At 39.3% G+C, this 17,326-nt stretch overlaps 1 long non-coding RNA gene across 1 annotated transcript in view; it reads right to left on the bottom strand.

Moving 5' to 3' along the window:
• Positions 1-17,326, bottom strand: part of LOC145506166 (uncharacterized) — a 150,681-nt gene that overhangs the window by 81,050 nt on the left and 52,305 nt on the right. The window contains exon 5 of the long non-coding RNA XR_014053587.1: positions 12,350-12,547. This is a non-coding gene — a long non-coding RNA (uncharacterized LOC145506166). The remainder of the gene's footprint in view (positions 1-12,349; positions 12,548-17,326) is intronic.

Here is a 17,326-nt window from a genome sequence, read left to right on the forward strand (position 1 = left end):
TCTGTGTTGAAAATGGGTTGATTTGATGCATTCTCCTACTCATAACTGTTCTAGAATGTTTATCTAATCACATGTATGACCTATTTAAAAAAAAATTAAAGTATCCCTGTGCTTATACTAGTTACATGTATAACAGCTTGCTCTGGTCATTAAAAGTTAGCAAATTAGTTTTCTGAACTGGGAAGGAACAAAATACTATCTGGAAGAAATATGTTTGTTTTCAAATGGATTTTGTTTGCCAGCTGTATAACTCCCTTGTGGTGTTGGAAGCTAAATCCATGTTCTCTTAAAAACCATGAGCAGGGGCTTCCCTGGTTGTCCAGTGGACAAGACTCCAAGCTCCCAATGCAGGGGGCCTGGGTTTGATCACTGGTCGGGGAACCAAGATCCCACATACCACAACCAAGCATGCATGCCACATCTAGAGAAACTCATGCCACTGCAAAGATCCAGCATGGCCAAAATAAATAATAAATTAAAAAAAAAAAAAAAAAAACCGTGGGCAGAGTCTACCACAGAAGAGAAACAGGACTGATGTTTGAGAGCCCCTGGTCATCTGGGGCAAGCAGTATCTTTTGAGTTCTACTCCCTCTTGTTCTTGGTTCCTAGAATCCAGCTTCAACGCATCTCCTGATGAGTTTTCAGAAGCTGCCTGTCCCTATCCTGCCTCTGACCATGGGTCTCCACTGGTGACCTTCACTGGAGGGTGACTCTACCTCACTCTTTCTAAAGCCATCTTCCTTTAGCAGCTGCCACTTGGTTGTCATCTTCCTTCATGTGCACAACACCTATAGGTCCCCATGACCAGAGCTGTGCTCTACACTAGCTGATCAATAAAAGTTATACCCAAAATTATAATACCTATCTTGGCCCTCAAACTAATATTGACCATTTTCCTTCATGCCCTTTATGAATTCCAAGAGGTGCCCTGAAATTATACAAATCAAGTATCAAACTATTATGCCTAGAAGATCTAGTAGCAACCATAAATAATTGAAGAAAATGAATAGGGAGACATTAGGACATGGTGAGGACTGAGGTAAACTAGAGAGCACACGCCTCTGTTCAAGGAGGAATAGTCAAAACTCAACTGGACTTGGCAACTGATTGTTGCCATGTGGCAACAAACAAGGATACATTCATTCCAAATTCTTTGACTTTTTCAAAAATCTCCCCTTTTTTTTTTTTATTCTGGCAAGTAATTTAACATCATATTCAGTTCAGCTCAGTTCAGTCACTCAGTTGTGTCCGACTCTTTGTGATCCCATGGACTGCAGCACACCAGGCCTCCCTGTCCATCACTAACACCCAGAGCTTGCTCAAATTCATGTCCATCGAGTTGGTGATTCCAACCAACCACCTCATTCTCTGTTGTCTCCTTCTCCTCGTGCTTTCAATCTTTCCCAGCATCAGGGTCTTTCCTAAGGAGTCAGTTGTTTGCATCAGGTGGCCAAACTATTGGAGTTTCAGGTTCAGCATCAGTCCTTCCAATGAATATTCAGGACTGATTTCCTTTAGAATGGACTGGTTGGATCTTCTTGCAGTCCAAGGGACTCTCAAACACCAGTCTTCTCCAACACCACAGTTCAAGAGCATCAATTCTTCGGCACTCAGCTTTCTTTATAGTCCAACTCTCACATCTATATATGACTACTGGAAAAACCATTGCCTTGACTAGATGGAGCTTTGATGGCAAAAGTAATGTCTCTGCTTTTTAATATGCTATCTAAGTTGGTCATGACTTTTCTTCCCAGGAGTAAGCATCTTTTAATTTCATGGCTGCAGTTACCATCTGCAGTAGTTTTAGAGCCCCCCAAAATAAAGTCTGTCACTGTTTCCATTGTTTCCCTATCTATTTGCCATGAAGTGATGGGACTGGATGCCATGATCTTAGTTTTCTGAATGTTGAGTTGTAAGCCAACTTTTTCACTCTCCTCTTTCACTTTCATCAAGAAACTCTTCAGTTCCTCTTCTCTTTCTTTCATAAGGGTGGTGTCATCTGTATATCTGAGGTTATTGATATTTCTCCCAGCAATTTGATTCCAGCTTGTGCTTTATCCAGCCTGGCATTTCACATGATGTACTCTGCATATAAGTTAAATAAGCAGGGTGACAATATACAACCTTGAGTACTCCTTTCCCTATTTGGAAACAGTCTGTTGTTCCATGTCCAGTTCTAACTGTTGCTTCCTGACCTACATACAGATTTCTCAGGAGGCAGGTCAGGTGGTCTAGTATTCCCATCTCTTGAAGAATTTTCTACAGTTTGTTGTGATCCACACAGTCAAAGGCTTTGGCATAGTCAATAAAGCAGAAGTAGATGTTTTTCTGGAACTCTCTCGCTATTTCAATGATCCAGCGGATGTTGGCAATTTGATCTCTGGTTCCTCTGTCTTTTCTATATCCAGCTTGAACATCTGGAAGTACTCAGTTCACATACTGCTGAAGCCTCGCTTGGAGAATTTTGAGCATTACTTTGCTAGCATGTGAGATGAGTGCAATTGTGTAGTAGTTTGAACATTCTTTAGCATCGTCTTTCTTTGGGATTGGAATGAAAACTGATCTTTTTCAGTCCTGTGGCCACTGCTGAGTTTTCCAAATTTGCTGGCATATTGAGTGCAGCACTTTCACAGCATCATCTTTTAGGATTTGAAATAGTTCAACTGGAATTCTATCACCTCCACTAGCTTTGTTCGCAGTGATATTTCCTAAGGCCCACTTGACTTAGCATTCCAGGATGTCTGGCTCTAGGTGAGTGATAACACCATCATTGTTATCTGGGTCATGAAGATGTTTTTTGCATAGTTCTTCTGTGTATTCTTGCCACCTCTTCTTAATATCTTCTGCTTCTGTTAGGGCCATACAGATTCTGTCCGTTATTGTGCCCATCTTTACATGGAATGTTCCCTTGGTATCTCTACTTTCCCATTCTATTGTTTTTCTCTCTTTTTTTGCATTGTTCACTGAGGAAGGCTTTCTTATCTCTCCTTGCTAGTCTTTGGAACTTTGCATTCAGATGGGTATATACATATATATATGTATATAATCATATGTTTTATATGTATATGATAAATATATATACACTATATAAACTAACACTACAAGGGACAAAAGAAACACATCTGAACCCCAGTTTGTGATGTGTGACATGTTGGTTAAGAACATAGGTGTGAACAGGGCACTGATACGTGAATCTGTGATGTGCAGCAGCTGTCAGATAATGACCATGGTTCACATTACGACCCTCTGGCTTCCTCATATTATAATGAGCAGCACAGAGAAATGAATCCTAAATGGAAGCTACACAATATTACTTGCTTCTCTCTTGCTGGTTAGGTAGAAAAGGAAAGAAAATAAGAATCAATAATGTATATTAGGGGTGTCTCAATCAGGCTATGGGCTTCTCTGGAGGCTCAGACAGTAAACAATCTGCCTGCAATGCAGAGACCTGTGTTCCATCCCTGGGTGGCGGAGATTCCCTGGAAAAGGGAAGGGCTACCCACTCCAGTATTCTTGCCTGCAGAATTCCATGGACAGAGGAGCTACATAACCATGAGGTGTTCTGGTCGCAAAGTAACAGGCAGCCCCAGAGAAACTAAATTCATATCTCTGGACTCAGGCAGGTTCCATGGGTTTCAAAACCCTCTAGGAGAGGCAGGGTTCAAAGTGAAGGCACTATGAGCTCAAGTCTAGACTTTGGTTTTCTAACAATTAAGGTACTCAAAGAGTGAGACATGCAAATGTGACAGGAAGAATTATGCTTTACTTCTTATGTGGACCAGTGATCATGTGACTTTTCTACCAGCTTTGCACCTACCAAAACCTTCCCTTATGATTTTAATTCAACACTTCCGAAGCAGTGTGCTTAGGCTCAGGTTTATTAATAAGCTTGCTAAAACCTTAATTCCCTGAGCCTCAGGCTGTCAGGTGAGCATATGGCAGCTGGAGTCCCTGAGCCTGTCAACTCTGGCCACAAGCAGCCAAATCTATTTATTCCAGTGCAATATAAAATTAGTATTTTTGATTCTGCAATGAAGAGAAGATTAGAATTCACAGCTAACTCATCTGTTTGCAGGTTTCTTTATGGATGGGTCTGTCTTGGAGGTAGCCTGAGTTTGCCGTGGACATCCTGCTCAGATCTCCCCTCCAGGACAGAAAAACTTGTCTCTAGAGCTGCTGGGGGTGTTGACAGCTGACAGCTCTTAGCTGAGTCCCTCAATGGGGCTCTCGCCCTCTACTAAACAGAGCCACCTGACTCAAGGTCACTGCTCTCCCCAAGGACAGCCTGCAAGCAGTGACTGTTCAATGATGGGGAATGGGAATGAAGTCATGGCTCCCTCTTCCCAATTCTAGTCAAATCTGAAGGGACATCCCAGATTCAGAGCTTCTCTAAGTTCAACTGAAACCTCTGTTTCAAGGCACCACAGTTTAATTTTCCTTTGTGCCCAATCCTGCTATCTTTTCTTCCTTCAGGTACCCACCCTGGAAGTGCACACAGCAAGCCTCATGAATACAAATTTTCCATCTCAGAGTCAGCCTCCCAGAACCAGAAACGACCTGTGACCACCTCTGATTCCACTTCTTTCTCATGTAAAACTCATCCAGTCTGGAAATATATAGAAACATAATTAAGCATGACCTTGCCATCTCAGATGAATCTCATTTCAATGGCCATTTCCCACACAGGCTATTATAATCTTAATTCTTTCTAAGTTCTTTTTCTTACATAGCTCTTGAGGTCTGTCTGTTTTCACTATACTGGACTTATTCAGTGGAGTTAGGAAAACAAGTTTTACACAGTGGGGAAAAGAAGAAAATTCACAAGAAGTGAGACTTCTCATTCTGACACCCTCACTCCATCTCAGGCCAACCACAAGCATCAGAGGTTGCTGTCCAGGGGTAGATCAAGGGTTTGATTCTCCCTGCTATCATCCATACTTAGATAATAATTACAATAATAATAATCATCATCACTACCATCAGTCATACACTTGCTATGTCATAAGTTCCACACTAACATTTTTTATTGATATATTATTTTTAACTTTTCCAACAAATCCAATGAGGAAAATATTATTAACCATTTCTGTAGACCACTAATGTGAGGCGAGTCAAGCTGCCCGAGGCCACACCATTGTTGTTGTTCAGTCATTAAGTCATGTCCAATTCTTTGTGACCCCATGGACTGCAGCATGCCAGGCTACTCTGTCCTCCACTATCTCCCAGAGCTTGCTCAGATTCATGTCCATTGAGTTAGCGGTATTATCTAACCATCTCATTTTCTGCTGCCCCCTTCTTCGTTTGCCTTCAATCTTTCCCAGTATCAGGGTCTTTTCCAGTGAGTCAGCTCTTTGAACCAGGTGACCAAAGTATTGGAGCCTCAGCTTTAGCATCAGTCCTTTCAATGAATATTCAGGGTTGATTTCCTTTAGGATTGACTGGTTTGATCTCCTTGCGTCCAAGGACTCTTAAGAGTCTTCTCCAGCACCACAATTCAAAATCATCGTTTATTCAGTGCTCAGCTTTCTTTATGGTCCAACTCTCACATTTGCACATGACTACTGGAAAAACCATAGATTTGACAATACGCATCTTTGTCGGCAAAGTGACGTCTCTGCTTTTTAAGTTTGTCTCAGCTTCACACCATTCTGGAGCTGGGACTAAATGCTGGATATTTTCCCCTTCAAAGTTTATCATGTTTCTCTGTACCAAATCTCCCTCACCTATATTCTTCCTAACTCCCTAGTTCATAATTCACTTTGGAGGGAATGCTCTGTGAGGGCAGGGAATTTTTTCTCCATTGCAACTCACTTACATTAAATTTTATAAATTTATTTATTTTAGTTGGGGGCTAATTACTTTACAATATTGTAATAGTTTTTGCCATACATTGACATGAATCAGCCATGGGTTTACATGTGTTCCCCTTCCTGGACCCCCGTCCCACCTCCCTCCCCATCCCATCCCTCTGGGTCATCCCATTGCCCCAGTCCTGAGCATTTGTCTCATGCATCAAACCTGGAACGGTGTTCTGTTTCACATATGATAATATACATGTTTCAATGCTATTGTCCCAGAACGTCTCACCCTCACCTTCTCCCTCAGAGTCCATAAGACTGTTCTATGCATCTGTGTCTATTATTCTGTCTCGAATATAAGGTTATCGTTACCATCTTTCAAATTCCATATATATGCGTTAGTATACTATATTGGTGTTTTTCTTTCTGGCTTACTTCACTCTGTATAATGGGCTCCAGTTTCATCAATCTCAATAGAACTGATTCAAACGTATTCTTTTTAATGACTGAGTAATATTCCATTGTGTATATGTACCACAGCTTCCTTATCCATTCGTCTGCTGATGGACATCTAGGTTGCTTCCATGTCCTGGCTATTGTAAACAGTGCTGCGATGAACATTGGGGTACACGTGTCTCTTTTAATTCTGGTTTCCTCAGTGTGTATGCCCAGCAGTGGGATTGTTGGGTCATATGGCAGTTCTATTCCCAGTTTTTTAAGGAATCTCCACACTGTCCTCCATAGTGGCTGTACTAGTTTGCATTCCCACCAACAGTGTAAGAGGGTTCCCTTTTCTTCACACCCTCTCCAGCATTTATTGCTTGTAGACTTTTGGATAGCAGCCATTCTGACTGGTGTGAAATGGTACTTCATTGTGGTTTTGATTTGCATTTCTCTAATAATGAGTGATGTTGAGCATCTTTTCATGTGTTTGTTAGCCATCTGTATGTCTTCTTTGGAGAAATGTCTGTTTAGTTCTTTGGCCCATTTTTTGATTGGGTCGTTTATTTTTCTGGAATTCAGCTGCAGGAGTTGCTTGTATATTTTTGAGATTAATTGTTTGTCCATTGCTTCGTTTTCTATTATTTTCTCCCATTCTGAAGACTGTATTTTCACCTTGCTTATAGTTTCCTTTGTTGTGCAAAAGCTTTTAATTTTAATTTTTGCTTTTATTTCCAATATTCTGGGAGGTGGGTCATGGAGGATCCTGCTGTGATTTATGTAGGAGAGTGTTTTGCCTATGTTTTCCTCTAGAGTTTTATAGTTTCTGGTCTTATGTTTAGATCTTTAATCCATTTTGAGTTTATTTTTGTGTATGGTGTTATAAAGCGTTCTAGTTTCATTCTTTTACAAGTGGTTGACCAGTTATCCCAGCACCACTTGTTAAAGAGATTGTCTTTACTCCATTGTATATTCTTGCCTCCTTTGTCGAAGATAAGGTGTCCATAGGTGCGTGGATTTATCTCTGGGCTTTCTATTTTGTTCCATTGATCTATATTTCTATCTTTGTGCCAGTACCATACTGTCTTGATGACTGTGGCTTTGTAGTAGAGCCTGAAGTCAGGCAGGTTGATTCCTCCAGTTCCATTCTTCTTTCTCAAGATTGCTTTGGCTATTCGAGGTTTCTTATATTTCCATACAAATTGTGAAATGATTTGTTCTAGTTCTGTGAAAAATACCATTGGTAGCTTGATAGGGATTGCACTGAATCTATAGATTGCTTTGGGTAGTATACTCATTTTCACTATATTAATTCTTCCAATCCATGAACACGGTATATTTCTCCATCTGTTTGTGTCCTCTTTGATTTCTTTCATCAGTGTTTTATAGTTTTCTATATATAAGTCTTTTGTTTCTTTAGGTAGATATATTCCTAAGTATTTTATTCTTTTTGTTGCAATGGTGAATGGAATTGTTTCCTTAATTTCTCTCTCTGTTTTCTCATTATTGGTGTATAGGAATGCAAGGGATTTCTGTGTGTTAATTTTATATCCTGCAACTTTACTATATTCATTGATTAGCTCTAGTAATTTTCTGGTAGAATCTTTAGGGTTTTCTATGTAGAGGATCATGTCATCTGCAAACAGTGAGAGTTTTACTTCTTCTTTTCCTATCTGTATTCCTTTTATTTCTTTTTCAGCTCTGATTGCTGTGGCCAAAACTTCCAAAACTATGTTGAATAGTAGTGGTGAAAGTGGGCATCCTTGCCTTGTTCCTGACTTTAGGGGAAATGCTTTCAATTTTTCACCATTGAGGATAATGTTTGCTGTGGGTTTGTCATATATAGCTTTTATTATGTTGAGGTATGTTCCTTCTATTCCTGCTTTCTGGAGGGTTTTTATCATAAATGGATGTTGAATTTTGTCAAAGGTTTTTTCTGCATCTATTGAGATAATCATATGGTTTTTTCTTTCAATTTGTTAATGTGGTGTATTACATTGATTGATTTACGGATGTTAAAGAAGCCTTGCATTCCTGGGATAAAGCCCACTTGGTCATGATGTATGATCTTTTTAATATGATGTTGGATTCTGTTTGCTAGAATTTTATTAAGGATTTTTGCATCTATGTTCATCAGTGATATTGGCCTGTAGTTTTCTTTTTTTGTGGCATCTTTGTCTGGTTTTGGAATTAGGGTGATGGTGGCCTCATAGAATGAGTTTGGAAGTTCACCATCTTCTGCAATTTTCTGGAAGAGTTTGAGTAGGATAGGTGTTAGCTCTTCTCTAAATTTTTGGTAGAATTCAGCTGTGAAGCTGTCTGGTCCTGGGCTTTTGTTTGTTGGAAGATTTCTGATTACAGTTTCGATTTCCGTGCTTGTGATGGGTCTGTTAAGATCTTCTATTTCTTCCTGGTTCAGTTTTGGAAAGTTATACTTTTCTAAGAATTTGTCCATTTCTTCCAAGTTGTCCATTTTATTGGCATATAGCTGTTGGTAGTAATCTCTTATGATCCTTTGTATTTCTGTGTAGTCTGTTGTGATCGCTCCATTTTCATTTCTAATTTTGTTGATCTGATTCTTTTCCCTTTGTTTCTTGATGAGTCTGGCTAATGGTTTGTCAATTTTGTTTATCTTCTCAAAAAACCAGCTTTTAGTTTTGTTGATTTTTGCTATTGTCTCTTTTGTTTCTTTTGCATTTATTTCTGCCCTGATTTTTAAGATTTCTTTCCTTCTACTAACCCTGGGGTTCTTCATTTCTTCCTTCTCTAGTTGCTTTAGGTGTAGAGCTAGTTTATTTATTTGATTTTTTCTTGTTTATTGAAGTACGCCTGTATTGCTATGAACCTTCCCCTTAGCATTGCTTTTACAGTGTCCCATAGGTTTTGGGTTGTTGTGTTTTCATTTTCATTCGTTTCTATGCATATTTTGATTTCTTTTTTGATTTCTTCTGTGATTTGTTGGTTATTCAGAAGCGTGTTGTTTAGCCTCCATATGTTGGAATTTTTAATAGTTTTTTTCCTGTAATTGAGGTCTAATCTTACTGCATTGTGGTCAGAGACGATGGCTGGGATGATTTCAATTTTTTTGAGCACATTATGATTTATTTACTGAGTAATTTCACTTTAGGAGACAATGTTTTGGCAATGTTTTTGTTAGATAAGAATCCAAGACATGGAACATTACATGAATCAACATCTGTTTAATCCCCAGATAACTACAACTCAATCAAATACAACCAGTCAGAGTAGGTCAATCAAGTAAAACCAGTCAATAGTACTGTTATGTCCACCACATATCAGTAAAGTGCTTTTGACCAAGCAGAGGAAAATACCATGAAGAAGTAAGCCTGTATTTGGAGGAGGTAAAGCAATTCAAAGACGGGACAAATTAACCAGCCTGTCAACTGGTTAAATGGGGCCCTATGATGGTTATTGTCATTGTTTATAAGTGTTGGAGTCCTTTTATTGCTTTACTAGCCTTAGACAGTGCTCAGGCAGGCCTGCCTTTCATTTAACAAATGAGATTGCCACAGTCACCCATGTGACCAGATGTGGTCACCAGGCAACAGTTCAGATCACTATCATCCATTACCTTTTATATTACTATCATCCCTTATCTGCTCTTCCTTATAATCCCTTAATTATCCATCCTTATGTTAGTTTCACTTTTTCCTCTCATCAGTTCTCCACACTTCTTCAAAGGTAGCCTTTTTAAAGTGGTAAAGCCAACATATTGCTTTCCAGCTTGGAAATCTTCAGTCTCCTTACCATGGGTTCAAGACCCAGCTTGCTTAGGTTTCCTTTAACTCTTTCATGATTCTCATGCTTACATTCAGTGTTTGAGCTAGTAGGCCACTATTTAACACTCTTCTTCCAAACTGTGATTTGTCCTGCCTCATGACCTTTGCACATGCTGCTCCTCCAATCAAAAACATTGTTCCCTAGTCCCCACCACAAATTTCTGTTTATTTATTCAGCCTCATCTTAGACAGCTTCCCTGATAGCTCAGTTGGTAAAGAATTCGCCTGCAATGCAGGAAACCTGGGTTTGATTCCTGGGTCAGGAAGATCCACTGGGGAAGGGATAGGCTACCCACTCCAGTATTCTTGGGCTTCCCTCATGGCTCAGCTGGTAAAGAATCCACCTGCAATGTGGGAGACCTGGGTTTGATCCCTGAGTTAGGAAGATCCCCTGGAGAAAGGAACAGCTACCCACTCCAGTATTCTGGCCTGGAGAATTTCATGGACTGTATAGTCCACAGGGATGCAAAAAGTCAGATGAAACTGAGCAACTTTCACTTCATTTCCAGAAAGCTTTCCCTAACCATTCCCTCATTCTCCCTGTCCTAATGGGATTCCCATCATTCCCTATATTTTCCCTAACTAAGCACAAGTCATCCTGTATCATTCCTTCCTATTTATTTAACTATCTTACCCCATTAGACCGCAGGCTTCACCAGAGCAGAGACTGTGTTCTATTTTCCCCTGCGTTCCAAGAGCCAAATACTGCCAACACTGTGTTCATAAATGTCTCTAGAATGTGTGAATAAATGAACAATGAGTGACTCAATACTGGACCCTTCGCCTGAAGAGACAAGACAGGATTTAGAATCTGAAAAAAGGACAGGTGTGATTCCAATTCTGCCAGTTACTGGTATGTGATTGTGGGTGAGTCACTTATTCTTTCTGAGACCCAAATCTTATCTTCAAAATAAAGAAGACAGTAACACCTATTTCACAGAATTGTAGTGATGGTTGTTTAAAATGCACACAAATAGGTTCTATAAACTGTAATTTATTAAATATATGTTATCTGTTACATACATAGAAAATACACATTTTTTATTGTTCAGGTGGTTAATGTTTTCAATCATTGATTTCATCTGAAAAGAGAGTTTAATTTGGTGCTGTGGGTGCAATTTTATCCTATAAATGAAAATCATTGTACTGTGAATAGATTAGGATATTAGGACTCTCATGAAATGCAGCAGGAAATTGGAAATGTTCTAAAAGAAAAGGCTAAGTAGAAGGAGGCTGCTGTAATTCTAAGCTTCTAGCATTTATTGAAAAAAGAAAACGAAGAAATACACCATGCAAAGAATTTTTAAAATTCTGTATCCAATATAAAAGAAATATGGCCCATGATAACTTTATTTGCTGACACTAAAACAATAATTTATAGCCAATTCATTTTCTGTGTGGTCAAGTGGAAAACTGGACATTGCAGATTATATTGGGACATGGAGAGGATGGCAATTCTACTCTTCAGTTCATTCAACCATATAGAACTTTCAGCTTGCTTCTCTATAGACCCTGCAGGGAAAGCTTCATGGGCAATAGCTTAGCTTCACCAAATGACCAGGGGAGCTAATGGACAGTCATACTGATCTTTTCATGCAGCAAAAAGAATATTTTTCATTGTTGGCTTTCAGATCACTTCCAAATCTACCTCTTTGTCAAGATCAGCTATCATTGCTTTTGTTTCTAAACCAGCAATCATTTTTAAAGTTTAGGTAACTGGCTGGTTTATCTGCATATGTCCTACCAATGAACTCCAATATGGAATAGCCAACTTGTTCAAATAAAACAAGGGCCTAGTCAGATCAATTCCTGGTCCCAGACCTCAGCTGTAAGTGAAAGTCATGTCAGCAGGTAGATTTTTCAGTTTCTGTTTTTTTCCAAATTGCAAAGATATAGTTTAACAGTCTAGAAAATATTTCCCCAATTATTTCCCCTGAGTTCAGACAATAAGGTAGGCAGGCTCTCATCTTCCCTGTCTTTTAGTTTATCTCTACATATCCACACTTCTTCATCTCTATTTCCCACTGTTCTCTTAGGGGAAAAAATATCCATCTTTTTTGGGAGTTTACTCTTGCCTATCTATGAGCTCTGTACCTCTTTGTCTTCTCTCTATATACTAGACAGGAAAAGGGAGTAAATAAACTTACTGATTAATTGACCTTGAATCCACACTAATACCTCCCTCTACATTACATCTTCAGTAACTACACTGACCCTATTTGATACCTTGAAACACGCCCAAGCTTTCCCTCCCTCCCTTCAAACAAACAAAAAGTGCCACTCAGCCAATTCATTCCAACAAACACTTACCTAGTATTTAAATATGTTCAAAGACCTACGACGGCAGCATCAGGGACAAGAGAAATAAGGTCATCTTTTCCCCAAAAGACCTTCCAGTCTGGCCCAAGAAATGAGGCACACAGTGAGATGCTGGTTTGAAGAGCCTGGCTCTTCTGCAGGCCTGGTTAGTTGCTCATCCCCTTAAACCTCAGAAAAACAGAAGTTCATCTGTAAAACAGAAGTGATAATGGAGCAAACCTTAGTTAACTACTGTGGGGCTGAATGCATTAATTTATCAATGTGAAGTACTCAACACAATGTGGCCCAAAGTCAGTGAAAGATAAGTGTTTTTTTAAAAAATAAATTGAATATATATAACATAGTAGAAAATCTATCTCCACAATTTCTGAATGACTTGCCAAGTTAAGTAAATGTTCTGTGATTCTCTCATAAAATATACTAAAGGAGGAGCCATGAGGCTTGTCATGAGGAGCCATTGAAGAGTTTTTAAGCAGGAATCTGCCATGACAAAATTTATATTAAAAATAAAAGCTTACAAGTTGAGTAGTGAAAACATAAATAAAATCTAATTATCCATCTATCTATCATTTCTGCTTGTATCATTTATGCTTTATGTTACTAGAAGTTGGGCAGGAGAAAGACAAACCAGGCTAATAACAGATTATTCAGCGGGTGTGGGTAAGAGGAAATGAATAGATTTGTCTTTATGCACATCTGCACAGTATTGTTTCATGGGATAAAATTACTGTTTTAACCTGAAAAATAGCAAATAGAAAAAATTAATTTTAAAAAGATCACTTAGTCTACATTTGGAGAAGAGATTGCCAGGTGCTGAGGGTGGGAACTGGAAGGCCAGGTAGGGAATTTTGGTAAAGCAAGAGTTGATGTGGCCTAGACATGGAAGTAGAGCTAATGCTGGGCAGATGATGGTATCATTTGTGAAAGGTAAGAGTGGGGAAGGGACAGGTTTGGAGAGAGGGTGCCAATAGATTAAAGTGTTCTGTTTTATAAACCTTAGGTTTGAAATGCCTTTTGACATCCATATGGAAGTGGATATCCCTCTGAACTGTGTTATTTAGGATGTGAATTGGGAGCATTATATGAACACTAGCATTACAAAGGAACAGCCTGGGAGGGAAGGCATTCTTCCTGCTTCTTTAAGATACTGCTTTCCTACAGACCAAGAGTTGCTCTTGCCCAAAGACACATAGCACAGAGATGGCTAGTTCTCTATTCCAAGATCTGTTCTCTCCTCCTTCTTATGTAATTGAACCTTTGATTTTTAATTGGGCACAGGGCCAGTTGCAGCTGAACTCATACTAGTGAGCTACAAAAACCATTGTCTGCTAATTTCAGAAAAACCATATTAGAATATACTTGGTGGGACTTCCCTGGTGATCCAGTAGTTAAGAATCTGCCTTCCCATGCAGGCGACAACGTCATTTCAATCCCCGGTTGGGGAGCAAAGACCCCACATGCCAAGGGGCAACTAAGCCCTCACTCCACAGTGAGAGAGCCCACACACTCTAGAGCCTGTGCTCTGCAACAAGCGAAGCCAGGACATTGCAGCTGGAGAAGCCTGAGCACCAAAACAAAGAATCTGGCACACTGCAACAAAGATCTATTTCAGCCAAAAAAAAAAGTTATGAAATACATTTGACTTGTTCCTTATGTACCTTCTTTCTGTATCTCTTTCTCTATCCTGCTATTAGGGCTTCCCTGGTGGCTTAGATGGTAAAGCATCTGTCTATGATGTGGGTGACCTGGGTTCGATCCCTGGGTCAGGAAGATCCCCTGGAGAAGGAAATGGCAACCCACTCCAGTATTCTTGCCTGGAAAATCCCATGGACTGGGGATCCTGCTATTAGAGATAGATATGAGTGCTGGAGCTTCAGCAGCTAGACTATGAGGATGAGGTCCATACCGAAGGATAACGGAGAAAAAAACTGAAAGAAGTTTAAGTCCCTGATGACTCAAAGGAATCATCATACCAACCCCAGCCAACCTTCTTGTTGACTTCTTTTATAAAAAGAAAAGTTAAAATTTTATCATGTTTAAGCCACTATTATTTTGACTATTCTGTCATATACCATTATCAAATCTATCCTGTCTGACAAAGAACAAAAATAAGGTACTGTTCATTATAGGATCGGATACTCTCAAAGTTCCTTATCCTTCTCTTTCTGACCCTCCAATCAACAACCTCTATACTCATTATTGGAATTTGCTATAATTTTCTCCTTTTGCTATTTTTTTCAGGTTTGAAACCTTTCCTAAACACATAAAATGAACTGGGTTTATAAAATAAATCTGGACACTTTTTTTTTTCTTTGTCCAGAATCATTTAAGAACACTGAAATTATCTGTTCTTTAAAAGTTAAAGATTCAGCTGAGAAACTTACTGATTTTGCTGTTGTTTTTAAACAGTTGATCTTTGGTTATATTTCCAACGTATGCTATAGGCATTGCTCTATTCAGGTTTTATACTTCTTCCTATGCCAACTTATATCATTTGTACTTTACTAGGAAAACATCTCTTTCCTCTAGGTTTTCAAATTTATCACCAAACTGTTACATTCTGTTTTACCTAGACTCTTTTTGTGTTGTCAGTTAAACTTCCTTCCCTATTTCTAAACACTTTTCTCTCTTCTTCATCTTTGCTTATATTGAAGTCTCTGTCCCAGTTCCTTCGCTTGTTTTGTGCCCTTTCTTATGTATTTTCCTTAGGCAGGGCACAGCCTCAAACATCTCTCTTTAACCCTGATCCATGAATTTATGTATATTGGCTCTGCTTGGACCCTTAGGTTTTAGTCCTTTTCTCTAAGTAATTTACCATTTCAGATACTGTTGAAATTCAAAGCCAGTCTGATTGTTTTGCCCTTGTAACCACCTTTCTCTTTCCGCCTGAAATTATGAGATTTCTCTCTATCCTGAAATTCAGCAATTTTACCAGTATATGCCCAAATAAGTCTTTTGAGTCTTTCCTGGGACACTTTCAAACTGTAGTCAGATCTTTCTTCAGCTCTCTCATCCCTCTGTTTTTTTTTTTTTTTTCCTTTAGCTGGAAAAGTTCCTGTAATTCTCAGATTTTTCATAGATCTTTCCTCCAAGTCTGTTCTCTTTACCATCATGAGTTCCATCTCTTTGAAAGTTTGCTCTGTGTCTTAATTTTATCTTTCAGACCAGCACACAGCTCTTGACTAGGAAGGACAATGCCCTTCTCCCTCCATCTACTGAATGTTTCCATTTATAAATCACATTTTAATTTCAGATAGTCTGTTTCATGCTCTCTTTATATCCTTAATTGTTCTTTTCACTGTTTTATTCATATTACTTTTTACCTTCCCCAGCAACTATATTTCAGTAGGAGCTCATTTCAAGAGTCATACTTAGCCTCCTGTCTCTACCTGACCCATTGGTGGACAGTCTCATTTTCCTTTACCAAAATATTGAAGCTCAGATACAGCTGATGGATACCCTAAATGGTCAAAGATTGAAAATTAAGACATACTGTTCTGTTCTTTGGGGCAGGTGCTACAGCAACAGGCAGGCTGTCATCTTATCAGCTCTGCATCCAATTTCCTACCATTTGCTCATTCTCTGGAGTAGAGAGGATTCAGCTACTCCTCAGTGGCTCGGGGTCCAGGAAAGCTGTATTCTGAGAGCAGCTCTCTGCTGGAACTGCCCAGAGTGCAGCTCTCTCTTCACCAGTAATATCCAACAACCTCCAGCCCACACTCAGAGCCTTCTGCAAAGTCCCAACTACTCTCTTCTGAAATGGACAGATGCGAGTTGGGAATAGAGAGGAATAAAATCACATTGAAGCCACCATCTTCCCAGAATGCTTTCTGTGTGTGGGAGTAAAGATGTGTTTTATGTTTTGTGTTTGTGTTTTTGGGTGGTAAAATGGGTGAGTGTGTTTTATGTGTGTGTGTATATGTGCATGTGTGTGTTAGACACTCAGTCATGTCTCATTCTTTGCAACACCATGGACTGTAGCCTTCCAGGCTTCCCTGTCCATGGGATTCTCTAGGCAAGAATACTGGAGTGGGTATCCATTCCCTTCACCAGGAGATCTTCCTGACCCAGGGATCAAACCCAAGTCTCCTACATTGCAGGCAGATTCTTTACCATCTGAGCCATCAGGGAAGCCCCCAGTGTGTTTTAACTAACACTTACTGCATGCTTACTAAGTATCCTGGGCTGAAGAGTATTCTTCCAAAATTAATGTTCACCTGGAGCCTATGAACATGACCTTATAGGGTCTTTGCATATGTAATTAGTTAAAATAAGATGAGGTCATACTGGATGAAGGTTGGCCTTAACTCCAATTAATAGTATCTTTATAGAAGGCCATGTAAAGACAAAGAGAGACAGATAAGGAGAATAATGTGTAATGAGAGAGACAGAAATTGGAGTGATATGTCTATAAGCCAAGGATCACCAGAGATTGCCATAACAACCCGATGCTGAGGCAAAATAGTGTTCTTCTCTAGAGCCTTCAGAGGGAGCAGGGCCTTGATGACATCTTAATTTCTGACTTATAATCTCCAGAACTGTAAAAAAATTATTTATATCTTTCTAAGCTACCCAGTTTGTAGCAATTTGTTACAGTAAGCCTAGGAAACTAATATACAAGGTTTCAAGTGCAGTGTGAAGAACTTTAATTTTATTATTTCATCAATTCTCACATCAATTCTATGAGGTAAAGCTATTCCCATTGTATGTACCAGGAAACTGAGGCATGAACAACTGAAGCCTCTTTCCTGTCATCAAACCATATCATTAGTAAGTGATGGAGCCTGGACTAAAACCTCAGCAGGCTGGTTCTTAACCACTGCTTTCCAATAATCTCTCAATGACTTAGGAATTTCAACACCCTTCATATGGTTGCTATTACAGACACATACCAAATACAGAAGGACTTGACTTGCTAGCATGAAAGAATCTTCTGTAAGCACCTTTCCAAACCAGGAGGAGGGAAGC

Source organism: Giraffa tippelskirchi, chromosome 5, assembly GCF_054371585.1.
Source record: "Giraffa tippelskirchi isolate mGirTip1 chromosome 5, T2T-mGirTip1v1.2.pri, whole genome shotgun sequence".
NCBI lineage: Eukaryota > Metazoa > Chordata > Mammalia > Artiodactyla > Giraffidae > Giraffa > Giraffa tippelskirchi.